At 47.4% G+C, this 10,760-nt stretch overlaps 1 pseudogene; it reads right to left on the minus strand.

Annotated features, from left to right (window-relative positions):
• Nucleotides 1-4,518: 4,518 nt before the first annotated feature.
• Nucleotides 4,519-4,686, minus strand: LOC145355206 (U2 spliceosomal RNA; annotated as a pseudogene).
• Nucleotides 4,687-10,760: the final 6,074 nt, after the last annotated feature.

Consider the following 10,760-nt stretch of genomic DNA (forward strand, 5'->3'; position numbering starts at 1 on the left):
GAGGTGGGGGGGGGTGGGGGAAAGAGGTTGGCGACATGGTGGCACCGTGGTTAACACTGTTGCCTCACAGTGCCAGGGACTCAGGTTCAATTCCTGCCTTGAGTCGCCGTCTGTGTACAGTTCGCATGTTCTCCCCATGTCTGCATGGGTTTCCCCCAGGTTCTCCGGTTTAGAACATAGAACACTACAGCACAAACAGGCCCTTCGGCCCATGAGTTGCGCCGATCCTAACCCTACCTACTAGACTTACCTATAATCCTCAATCCTATTAAATCCCATGTACTCATCCAGAAGTCTCTTAAAAGACCCGATCGAATTCACCTCCACCACCACCGACAGCAGCCGATTCCACTCACTCACCACCCTCTGAGTGAAAAACTTACCCCTGACATCTCCTCTGTACCTGCTCCCCAGCACCTTAAACCTGTGTCCTCTCGTAGTGACCATTTCAACCCTGGGAAATAGTCTCTGAGAATCCACCCTATCTATACCTCTCAACATCTTATACACCTCTATCAGGTCGTCTCTCAACCTTCATCCCTTCAAGGAGAAAACACTGAGCTCCCTCAACCTATCCTCATAAGGCATGCCTCCCAATCCAGGCAACATCCTTGTAAATCTCCTCTGCACCCTTTCAATAGCTTCCACATCCTTCCTGTAGTGAGGTGACCAGAACTGCGCACAGTACTCCAAGTGGGGTCTGACAACGGTCTTATAAAGTACCTCCCGACTCCTAAACTCAATTCCTCAATTAATGAAGGCCAGTACACCATACGCCTTCTTGACCACATCCTCCACCTGCGAGGCCGATTTAAGAGTCCTATGGACCCGGACCCCTAGATCCTTCTGCTCCCCTACACAGCTAGGACTCCTACCCTTGATGTTGTATTCCTTCATCCCATTGGTCCTGCCAAAATGGACGACTACACATTTATCCATGTTGAAGTCCATCTGCCACTTCTCCGCCCAGTCTTGCATCCTATCGATGTCCCGCTGCAACTTCTGACATCCCTCCAGACCACCCACAACACCACCAACCTTTGTATCGTCGGCGAACTTACTACCCATCCCTCCATTTCCTCATTCAGGTCATTTATGAAAATGACAAACAGCAAGGGTCCTAGAACAGATCCCTGGGGCACTCCACTGGTGACCGACCTCCATGCAGAAAAAGACCCATCCACAACCACACTCTGCCTTCTGCAGACAAGCCAGTTCTGGATCCACAAGGCTAAAGCCCCTTGGATCCCATGCCCTCTCACTTTCTCAAGAAGTCTTGCATGGGGGACCTTATCAAACACCTTGCTGAAGTCCATATAAACCACATCCACTGCACTTCCTTCGTCAATGTGTTTAGTAATTTTCAAATAACTCAGCCAGGCTTGTAAGGCACGACCTGCCTTTGACAAAGCCGTGCTGACTGCTTTTGATCATACTAAACTTCTCTAAATGTTCATAAATCTTGTCCCTCAGAAGCTTCTCCATCAGCTTACCAACCACTGAGGTCAGACTCACCGGTCGGTAATTTCCCGGGCTATCCCTATTCCCTTTCTTGAAAATAGGAACCACATCCACAATCCTTCAATCCTCTGGAACCTCTCCCATCTCCATTGATGATGCAAAGATCATCGCCAGGGGCTCTGCAATCTCTTCCCTCGCCTCCCACAGTAACCTGGGGTACATCCCATCTGGTCCCGGCAACTTATCTATCTTGATGCTATTCAAAAGTTCTAACACATCCTCTTTCTTAATGTCCACATACTCAACCTTCTCAGTCCACCGCAAGCCTGCAGTACAATTACCCACCGTGAATACCAAGGTAAAGTATTCATTAAGCACCTCTGCTATTTCTACTGGTTCTGTACAAACTTTCCCACCTTCACATTTTATAGATCCTATTCCTTCACATCTCATCCTTTTACTCTTCACATATTTGTAGAAGGCCTTGGGATTCTCCTTAATCTTACCCGCCAAGGCCTTCTCATGACCCCTTCTGGCTCTCCTAATTTCCTTAAGTTCCTTCCTACAAGCCGTATACTCCTTTAGATCCCTAACATCTCCTAGCTCTCTGAACCTTTTGTACACTTTCCTTTCCTTTTTGACTAGATTCATTACAACTTTTGTGCACCATGGTTCCCGCGACCTACCAAAAACTCCCTGTCTCATCGGAACGTTGTCGTGCAGAGCTCCAGACAAACATTCCTTGAAAATCTGCCACTTTACTTTGGTACTTTTTCCCGTTTCCTCCCACAGTCCAAAGATGTGTGGGTTAGGGTGATTGGCCACGCTAAATTGCCCTTTAGTGTCGGGGGACGAGCAGGCTGAGTGCGAGGGGTTATGGGGATAGGGACAGGTTCGGTGCAGACTCAATGGGCCGAATGTCCTCCTTCTGCACTGTGGGGATTCCATGATTTAGCTGTGTTGAAAATCATTATGATTGGGCAAAAGTCAATGCCTGAAGTGTAATTTGCATTAATAACAGACACATTTTCAAACCAAACCTTTTCCTTAAATACCAGTTATTATTTACAGCTGCACTGAGAGCCAACGGTAACTGAGTGACACCTTCCAACTTTCAATGCTAATGATTATTGAACATCTATGAATGGTTTTGTTTGTTATTTAGGCTCTGCTGAATGAAACATTTGCCACATGTTCCTTTGTAGCATTAATAACTGCATTGAGTTATCCAACTGGGCAAACTACAACACTGACTCGCATTTACAAAGTGTGTTCCTCGTTGGATACGGGAATCTGGGGCGTCTGTTCCTCGTGTTGAATGGGGGCCCAGCTGTAAACATCCCTCCCGAGTTTACTTGGCAAATACTTCAGAAAAGTCAATATTGTGAAAATTCCATCCAACACCACACACATCCGTGCAAACACTGGGCTAACAGTCAGCTATAACAGAAACATCTCGAGATGTTAGAAATCAAACCAATATATATGTGTTCAACTCACTGAGCTACAACCCTGCAGTGTGCAAGATTGCAGGAACCCAGGTTAACCACCTCACTGGCAAATCGCAGTGGGATCTTTAATTGGTTAATGCAGAACAACACTGAGGTCTTACTGATTGGAAACGCCCCGTTTCTGGGATAAATCCATTTGCTGTTTACAAGATACTGGTCACCAGGGAAGGGAAGGGAGGGGATGGGGGCTGAGCAATGGAGTTGGGCTTAACTAACACTGACCTTGTGTGTGTCTCTGTGACACTCGGAGTGGGCTGCAGTGTGGACCGGGGCGATGGGAGCAGGTTGCCTTTCAGCCTGGGGTTAGAAACATAGAATCCTACAGTGCAGAGGAGGCCATTTGGCCCATCGAGCCTGCACCAACCACAATCCCACCCAGACCCCATCCCCATAACCCCATGCATTTACCCTAGCTAGTCCCTCTGACATGAAGGGACAATTTAGCATGGCCAATCCACCTGACCCCACCCCCCTCCCCTGGTATGTGGGTAGGGTTTTGGGGAGGGAAGAGGAGGAGTGGGTGTTCATATCACTCCCAATCTTGGGGATTTGACTCGCTCAGTCACTCCAAACCCACGACAACTTCCATCTGGAAGGACAAGATCAGCAGATACATGGGAACACCCCCCCCTGCAAGTTCCCCTCCAAGTCCCTCACCACCCTGACTTGGAAATATATTGGCCGTTCCTTCACAGTCACTGGGTCAAAATCCTGGAATTCCCTCCCTAACGGCATTGTGGGTCAACCCATGGACTACAGCGATTCAAGAAGGCAGCTCACCCCCACCTTCTCAAGGGGCAACTAGGGATGGGTAATAAATGCTGGCCCAGCCAGTGACACCCATGTCCCACAAGTGGATATGACTGACTCACTCACTCACCTCACACACTTACTTAGTATGGGCTCCTGCTCTGCCCAAGACCACAAAGAACTACAAAGGGTTGTGAATGTAGCCCAATCCAACACACAAATCAGCCTCCCATCCATTGACTCTGTCTACACTTCCCACTGCCTCAGAAAAGCAGCCAGCATAATTAAAGACTCCACACACCCCGGACATTCTCTCTTCCACCTCCTTCCATCAAGAAAAAGATACAAAAGTCTGAGGTCACGTACCAACTGACTCAAGAATAGCTTATTCCCTGCTGCTGTCAGACTTTTGAATGGACCTACCTTGCATTAAGTTGCTCTTTCTCTACACCCTAGCTATGACTGTAACACTACATTCTGCACTCTCTCCTTTCCTTCTCTATGAACAGTATGCTTTGTTTGTACTACTTAATGTGCTCTCTTTAACTTCTGTGCTGTCCTCAAACTTCTTTTCAGTCTCCCCATTGCTTTGGATCCCACCCCTCTGCCAAACAGAAACTAGATTGCTTCTTGATTGCCCACATCTGACAGGAGGAGCATACCACTGCATATTTTTTTAAACTTTTTTCCAATCCAATCCAATCAAATTAAATCCAATTCAGAGTCCCAACAAGTTGGGACATTCCCTCACCACCTGTCTTGGGCTTGACCTACATGATCCAAGCTGATTGGAGTAGGCATAGCTCCTCTTCCAAGACTTGATCTTATTTGCATCTTAGCCAAAAGGCCTAGATACCACTTCAAAAAATTGCTTCAAGTGAAGCTAAAACATAACCTAATGACTTCAACCAAGTGCAGCATGTTGATACTACACTTGATGTTAGCCAAAAGGCCAAGAAGCTATTACCATATTGCCCTTATACAAGTAAAAGAGAGAAAAAATCTCAACTCACCTGTTCCTTGCATACTGCCTTAACTATCCCTTCACAGCAGCTCTTCCACAAACTACCTTTTGGTTGCAGTGACTACACTTATGCAAATGTGACCTGCAACTGCCAATCACCTCTGCCGCTCTGCTGCCCTCACCTGGACATTTGCCTTCACTCAAAGTAGGAAGGTGTCTTCTGCAAACCCACCAACTGATCACAGTGACTGTACTTATGCAAATGTGACCTGCAACTGCCAATCATCTTCGCTGCCCTGCCGCCCTCACCTGGGGGCACCTGAAAGCAGATTTCCAAGTCGGATCTGTATTACACCCAGATTCTGCACTTAGAATGAAAATGGTAAAATTAGGCCCAATAATCCATGTTCAGACTAACTAAGGCTCTATAAAGCTGTAACGTGACTTACTAATTTTTAAATTCAATACCCCAGCCGATGAAAGCAAGCATGCCGTTTGCCTTCTTGACTACCTTCTCCACCTGCATTGCCACTTTCAGTGCCCTGTGTACCTGTACACCCAGATCCCTCTGCCTATCAATACTCTTAAGGGTTCTACCATTTACTGTATATTTCCTATCTGTATTAGACCTTCCAAAATGCATTACCTCACATTTGTCCGGATTAAACTCCATCTGCCATCTCTCTGTCCAAGTCTCCAACCGATCTATATCCTGCTGTATCCTCTGATGGTCCTCATCGCCATCCACAAATCCACCAACCTTTGTGACATCTGTCTAATGGTGAGATTCTCCGGCCTCACTCACTCCAACACCAGAAATTCCCATGGTCCTACCCCCGCACCCACCTCCGCCCCCTCCCCCACCCTGCCCCCACCCCTTCTCCCAACCCCCCGAACCCCCTCCCCTCCCGTGGGCCAATGAGAAGCCCTCTGGGGCTCACAGATCGACAATTGCATTGGCCAAGGTGAAACTCCAATCAGAAGGCTAGGTCAATGTCTCTCTTTTTTAACATATTCCCCGGGTGAGATCCTGGAGGTGATTGGGGGGTGATTGTGGTATAGTGATAATATCATTGAACTAGCAATCCAGAGGCCCAAACCCATGTTCTGGCTACGTGGGTTCATATTCCCACCAGGGTAGTTTGAGGAATTTAAATTTAATTAATGCATTTGGAATATAAATCCATCAGGAATGGTGACCACAAAATTATCACAGATTGATGTAAAAAATGACCTGGGTGACTAATGCCCTTTAGGGAAGGAAATCTGCCATCCTCACCTGTCCTGACCTACACGTGACTCCAGACCCACGGCAATGTGGGTGATTCTGAACCGTCCTCTGAAATGTCTGAGCGAGACTCTCAGTTCAAGGGCAATTAGGGATGGACAACAAATGCTGCCCAGCGACGCCCACAACCCATGAAAGAAGGCATCTGGCATGCTTACCTTCATTGGGCATTGAGTACAGGAGTTGGGAAACCATGCTGCGGCTGTATAAAACTGTGTTTAGGCCACATTTGGAGTATTGTGTGCAGTTCAGGTCACCACACTACCAGAATGATGTGGAAGCTTTGGAGAGAGCGCAAAGAAGGTTCACCAGGATGTTGCCTGGTCTGGAGGGTGTTGGCTGTGAGGAGAGGCTGAATAAACTGGGATTGTTTTCACTGGAAAGATGGAGGCTGAGGGGAAACCTGATGGAGATCTACAAAATTATAAGAGGCACAGACAGGGTGGATAGTCAGAGGCTTTTCCCCAGGGTGGAAGAGACAATTACAAGAGGGCACAGGTTCAAGGTGAGAGGGGGAAAGTTTAAGGGAGATTTGAGGGGGAAGTTTTTCACGGAGGGAGTGGTGGGTGCCTGGACCACGCTGCCAGAGGAGGGGGTGGAAGCAGGAACATTAGCGACATTCGAGGTGTATCTTGATAGATACAGGAACAGGAAGTGATCAGAGTGATAGAAACTGCTCATTGGCGCAGGCTTGGAGGGCCGAAGGGCCTGTTCCTGTGCTGGAATGTTCCTTGTTCTTTAAATGAAAGGAGGCGATGGATCAATGTGAATGAAAACATGAACATCCTTTCCCAATCCACCTTGTCACTTTCAAAGGCTTGCGTACACGCATTGCCAGCTCTCTGTCCCTGCACCGTGCTAACACTGCACCGTTGAGATTATATTGCCGTATCTGCCACATTCTTCCAAACAAAATCACTCGCTTCAATGCTCTGCGTTCAATTTGATTTGCCAATTTCTCTGCCCAGTCTGTCCCCCTGAACTCTGTACTCTCCATCCTCAGGATATTTGCAGTTGACTTTGTGAGACCTCTCACCCCTCCCTACTCCCTCCCCTCCTTTGAAGAGTTCATGCTTGTATCTGAATCAGCGCAAAAGGCTTTTCACACAGCTCCGCAGTGTCAGAAAAGATGAGAACATTCATCACAGACTCTCGAATTGTCACTGCATTGAAAGGGAAACATTGGCTTTCTGTCACATCCTGCAGTCCGGTCCCAGATACCCGTCAGCTGAATGATTTGATGTGAGAAGCGGGGAGAGTTTCTGTGAAGCCTTCCTGTTCAGTCCTGCGCTCAGGGTCAGGCATTGCCGATGCCTCTTGTCCGGTTATCAACAACAGACGCTGTTTGTCCGAGAGAAAGCAGAACACAAAGTCAGACTGATGTTCAGACAGCAAAGTGAAGAACTTTCCACTGTTTATCACTAGTTTGTGAACCTTATCAGCAACGCAGCAGGACCAGAGGGCACAGCCTCAGGATAAAGGGGGGGGGGCGGTTTAGAACGGAGTTGAGGAGGAACTTCTTCACTCAAAGGGTGGTGAATCTCTGGAATTCTCTGCCCGTTGAAGTGGTGGAGGCTGCCTCGCTAAATATTTTTAAGACGCGGGTTGATGGGTTTTTGATAAGAGAGGGGATTAAGGGTTATGGGGAGAGGGCGGGAATGTGGAACTGAGCCATGACAGATCAGCCATGATCTTATTGAATGGCGGGGCAGGCTCGAAGGGCTGGATGGCCTACTCCTGCTCCTATTTCTTATGTTCTTACTTTGTTAGTGACTGAAATACTGGACAGAGAATTTTATCCATTCTGTCCGGGATTGGGACATCGCTGGCGAGGCCAACATTTATTGCCTGTTTCTAACTGCCTGAGGGCACTTCAGACTCAGCTACATTGCTGTGGGTTTACAAGTCCAAGGTGAGGGGGGCAAGGTTCAGTACAGATATACTGGGGATGTATTTTACACAGAGGGCAGTGGGGGCCTGGAATGCACCGCCAAGCAAGGTGGTGGAGGTGGACACGCTGGGATCACTTAAGACTTATCTGGATGGCCACATGAACAGACTGGGAATAGAGGGATACAAACGGATGGTCTAGTTAGGAACACATGATCGGTGCAGACTTGGAGGGCCGAAGGGCCTGTTCCTGTGCTGTATTGTTCTTTGTTCTTTGAGTCACATGTAGGCCAGACCAGGTAAGGACAGCAGATCTCCTTCCCTAAAAGATATGAGTGAACCAGATGGATTTTATTCATTCAGGGACATGGTGTCACTGACTAGGCCAGCACTTATTCCCCATCACTAATTGCCCCTTGATAAGTTGGCGGTGAGCTGCCTTCTTGAACCGCTACAGTTCCTGAGATGTAGGTACACCCGCAGTGCTGTTAGGGAGAGAGTTCCAGGGTTTTGACCCAGTGACAGTGAAGGAACGGTGAGATGTTTCCAAGTCAGGATGGTGAGTGGCTTCAAGGGTGTTTCCAAGTATCTGCTACTCTTGTCCTTCTAGACGGTAGTGGTCGTAGGTTTCGAAGGTTCTCTTGGAGGAGCCTTGGTGAGTTCCTGCGGTGCATCTTGTAGATGGGATACACGGCTGTCATTGTTTATCGGTGGCAGAGAGAGTGGATGCTTGTGGATGGGGTACCCATCAAGTGGGACTGCTTTGTCCTGGATGGTGTTGAGCTTCTTGAGCGTTGTTGGAGCTGCCCCCATCCAGGTAAGCGGAGGGTATTCCATCACACTCCTGACTTGGGTCTTGTAGATGGTGGACAGGTTCTGGAGAGTCAGGAGGTGAGTTACTCACTGCAGGATTCCCAGACTTTGACCTGCTTTAGTAGCCAGAGTATTTATATGGCTGGTCCAGTTCAATTTCTGGGGTCAATGTAATCCAAATCTTAGAATATGCAGAATGTCCGTAACCAACACCTGACCTTAGGAAACAGCAGAGTATCTCGCTATTGGGCCTTATCAGGGTTAGTCTTTTGGGGTCGGACAGAGAGAGGACGTCTCCTTTTCCTCAAATTCTGCCACTTCTCTTTCGGCTCTTGTCCAACCCTTGTTGCCCTTTCCTTTGCCTTTATCTTGTGGTTTTATTGTCTTCCTGCCTCCTGGGCTTTTCCTTTCTTTTTATCCTATAGTCATGTCAGTTTATTTTGTGTGGGCTGGTGAATGGGGGGGGAGTACACTGACGTGGGGGGATAAAGGAGTTGGGGGGAAAAGGCAAACAAGGTGGTCTGATTTGGCCATATTTTAGGTGTTTGGGGGGAGGTGGTTGTTGAGGTGCTGTGTGTTAGGGAGAGGGGGCTGCTAGGTAGGGTTTTTTTGTGATTGCGGGGGTTGGGGTGGACGTTAAGATGGTGTGTGTGTGGGAGAGTGTTTTGGGTGTTTCCTGGCTGGCGGGGTTTTGTGTCTGTTGCTGAGTCAGACCCCCGGCAGAGTAACTGGCGAGTGGACCTGACCAGGGTGAGGGTTAAGGATTGGATTAGGATTAAGGTTAGGGTTAGGGATCGGGTTAGGGTTAGGGATTGGGTTAGGGTTAGGGTTTAAGGTTTGGGTTCGGGTTTGGGTCAGGGATCGGGTTAAGGTTAGGGATCGGATTACTGTTAGGATTAGGGACAGGGATCGGGTTAGGATTAGGGTTAAGGTTAGGCATCGGTTTAGGGTTAGGATTAGGGTCAGGGATTGGATTAGGCTTAGCGATTGGATTAGGGTTAGGGTTAGGCATCAGATTGGGTTGGGGTTAGAGTCAAGGATTGGATTGGGGTTAGGGTTAGGCATTGGATTGGGGTTAGGGTTAGGCATTGGGTTAGGGTTAGGGTCAGGGATCAGGTTAGGGTTAGGGTTAGGGTTTGGGGTTGGTTTAGGGTTAGGGTTAGGGTTAGGGATCAGGTTAGGGTTAGGGATCGGGTTCGGGTTAGTGTTAGTGTTAGGCATTGGTTTAGGGTTAGGGTTCGGGTCAGGGATCAGGTTAGGGTTAGGGATCAAATTTGAGCAATTCACCAATCACAGTGTAGCCTTTTCCATTTATTATCTCATTCTGCTTTTTATTACCGTGAGTTTTCAATTTAGAATTTGAATCCAGTAAACTTTCACTCTCTTTAATATTCTGTCTCATTGAAACTTTAAGAAATTCTTCTGGAACTGTGAAGGTAATTATATTGTCCACAAAGCTCTCATCCTCTAATTTAGTGATTTCTTGCTGGAATTTCAATCGATTCATGAGGCATGACCCAGTGCTTCTGCAACATTGAATCTCCCTTATGGCTCCAATACATTTCAGATTAACTTTGATAGCATTGTGTAAAACGCTCTGGAGCTTCTCACCATTACTAATCTCGGTGTTAACTGCTTTGTAATTCATTGATTCATCAGACCCATACCTTTTGAATATCAGCGCGATGTGAGTGACACGGACTGTGTTTATTCAACAACAAGCCGGAATCAGCCCAGATATATCGGAAATAAATTGAAAAACTGTAACGCAACCAGCAAAGGATTTAGACACTGGATAAAAGTTCAAATAAGCAGGGAAAGAACCTAGCTGTTAAATAATATCAGAACTTATTACTGTCTGAAAAATTAGTGCCTTGTGTTTAGAGGTAGTCTGTGTGTATCAGTGGACAAAGGGTGAACCAGGGGATGTTGTATATCTGGACTTTCAAAAGGCTTTTGACAAGGTCCCACACAAGAGATTAGTGAGTAAAATTAAAGCTCATGCTATTGAGGTGGATAGAGAACTCATTGGCAGACAGGGAGCAGAGAGTCGGAATAAATGGGTCCTTTTCAGAGTGGCAGG

This window comes from Carcharhinus amblyrhynchos, chromosome 18 (genome assembly GCF_965287045.1).
Source record: "Carcharhinus amblyrhynchos chromosome 18, sCarAmb.v2.hapA, whole genome shotgun sequence".
In the NCBI taxonomy this organism is placed as follows: domain Eukaryota; kingdom Metazoa; phylum Chordata; class Chondrichthyes; order Carcharhiniformes; family Carcharhinidae; genus Carcharhinus; species Carcharhinus amblyrhynchos.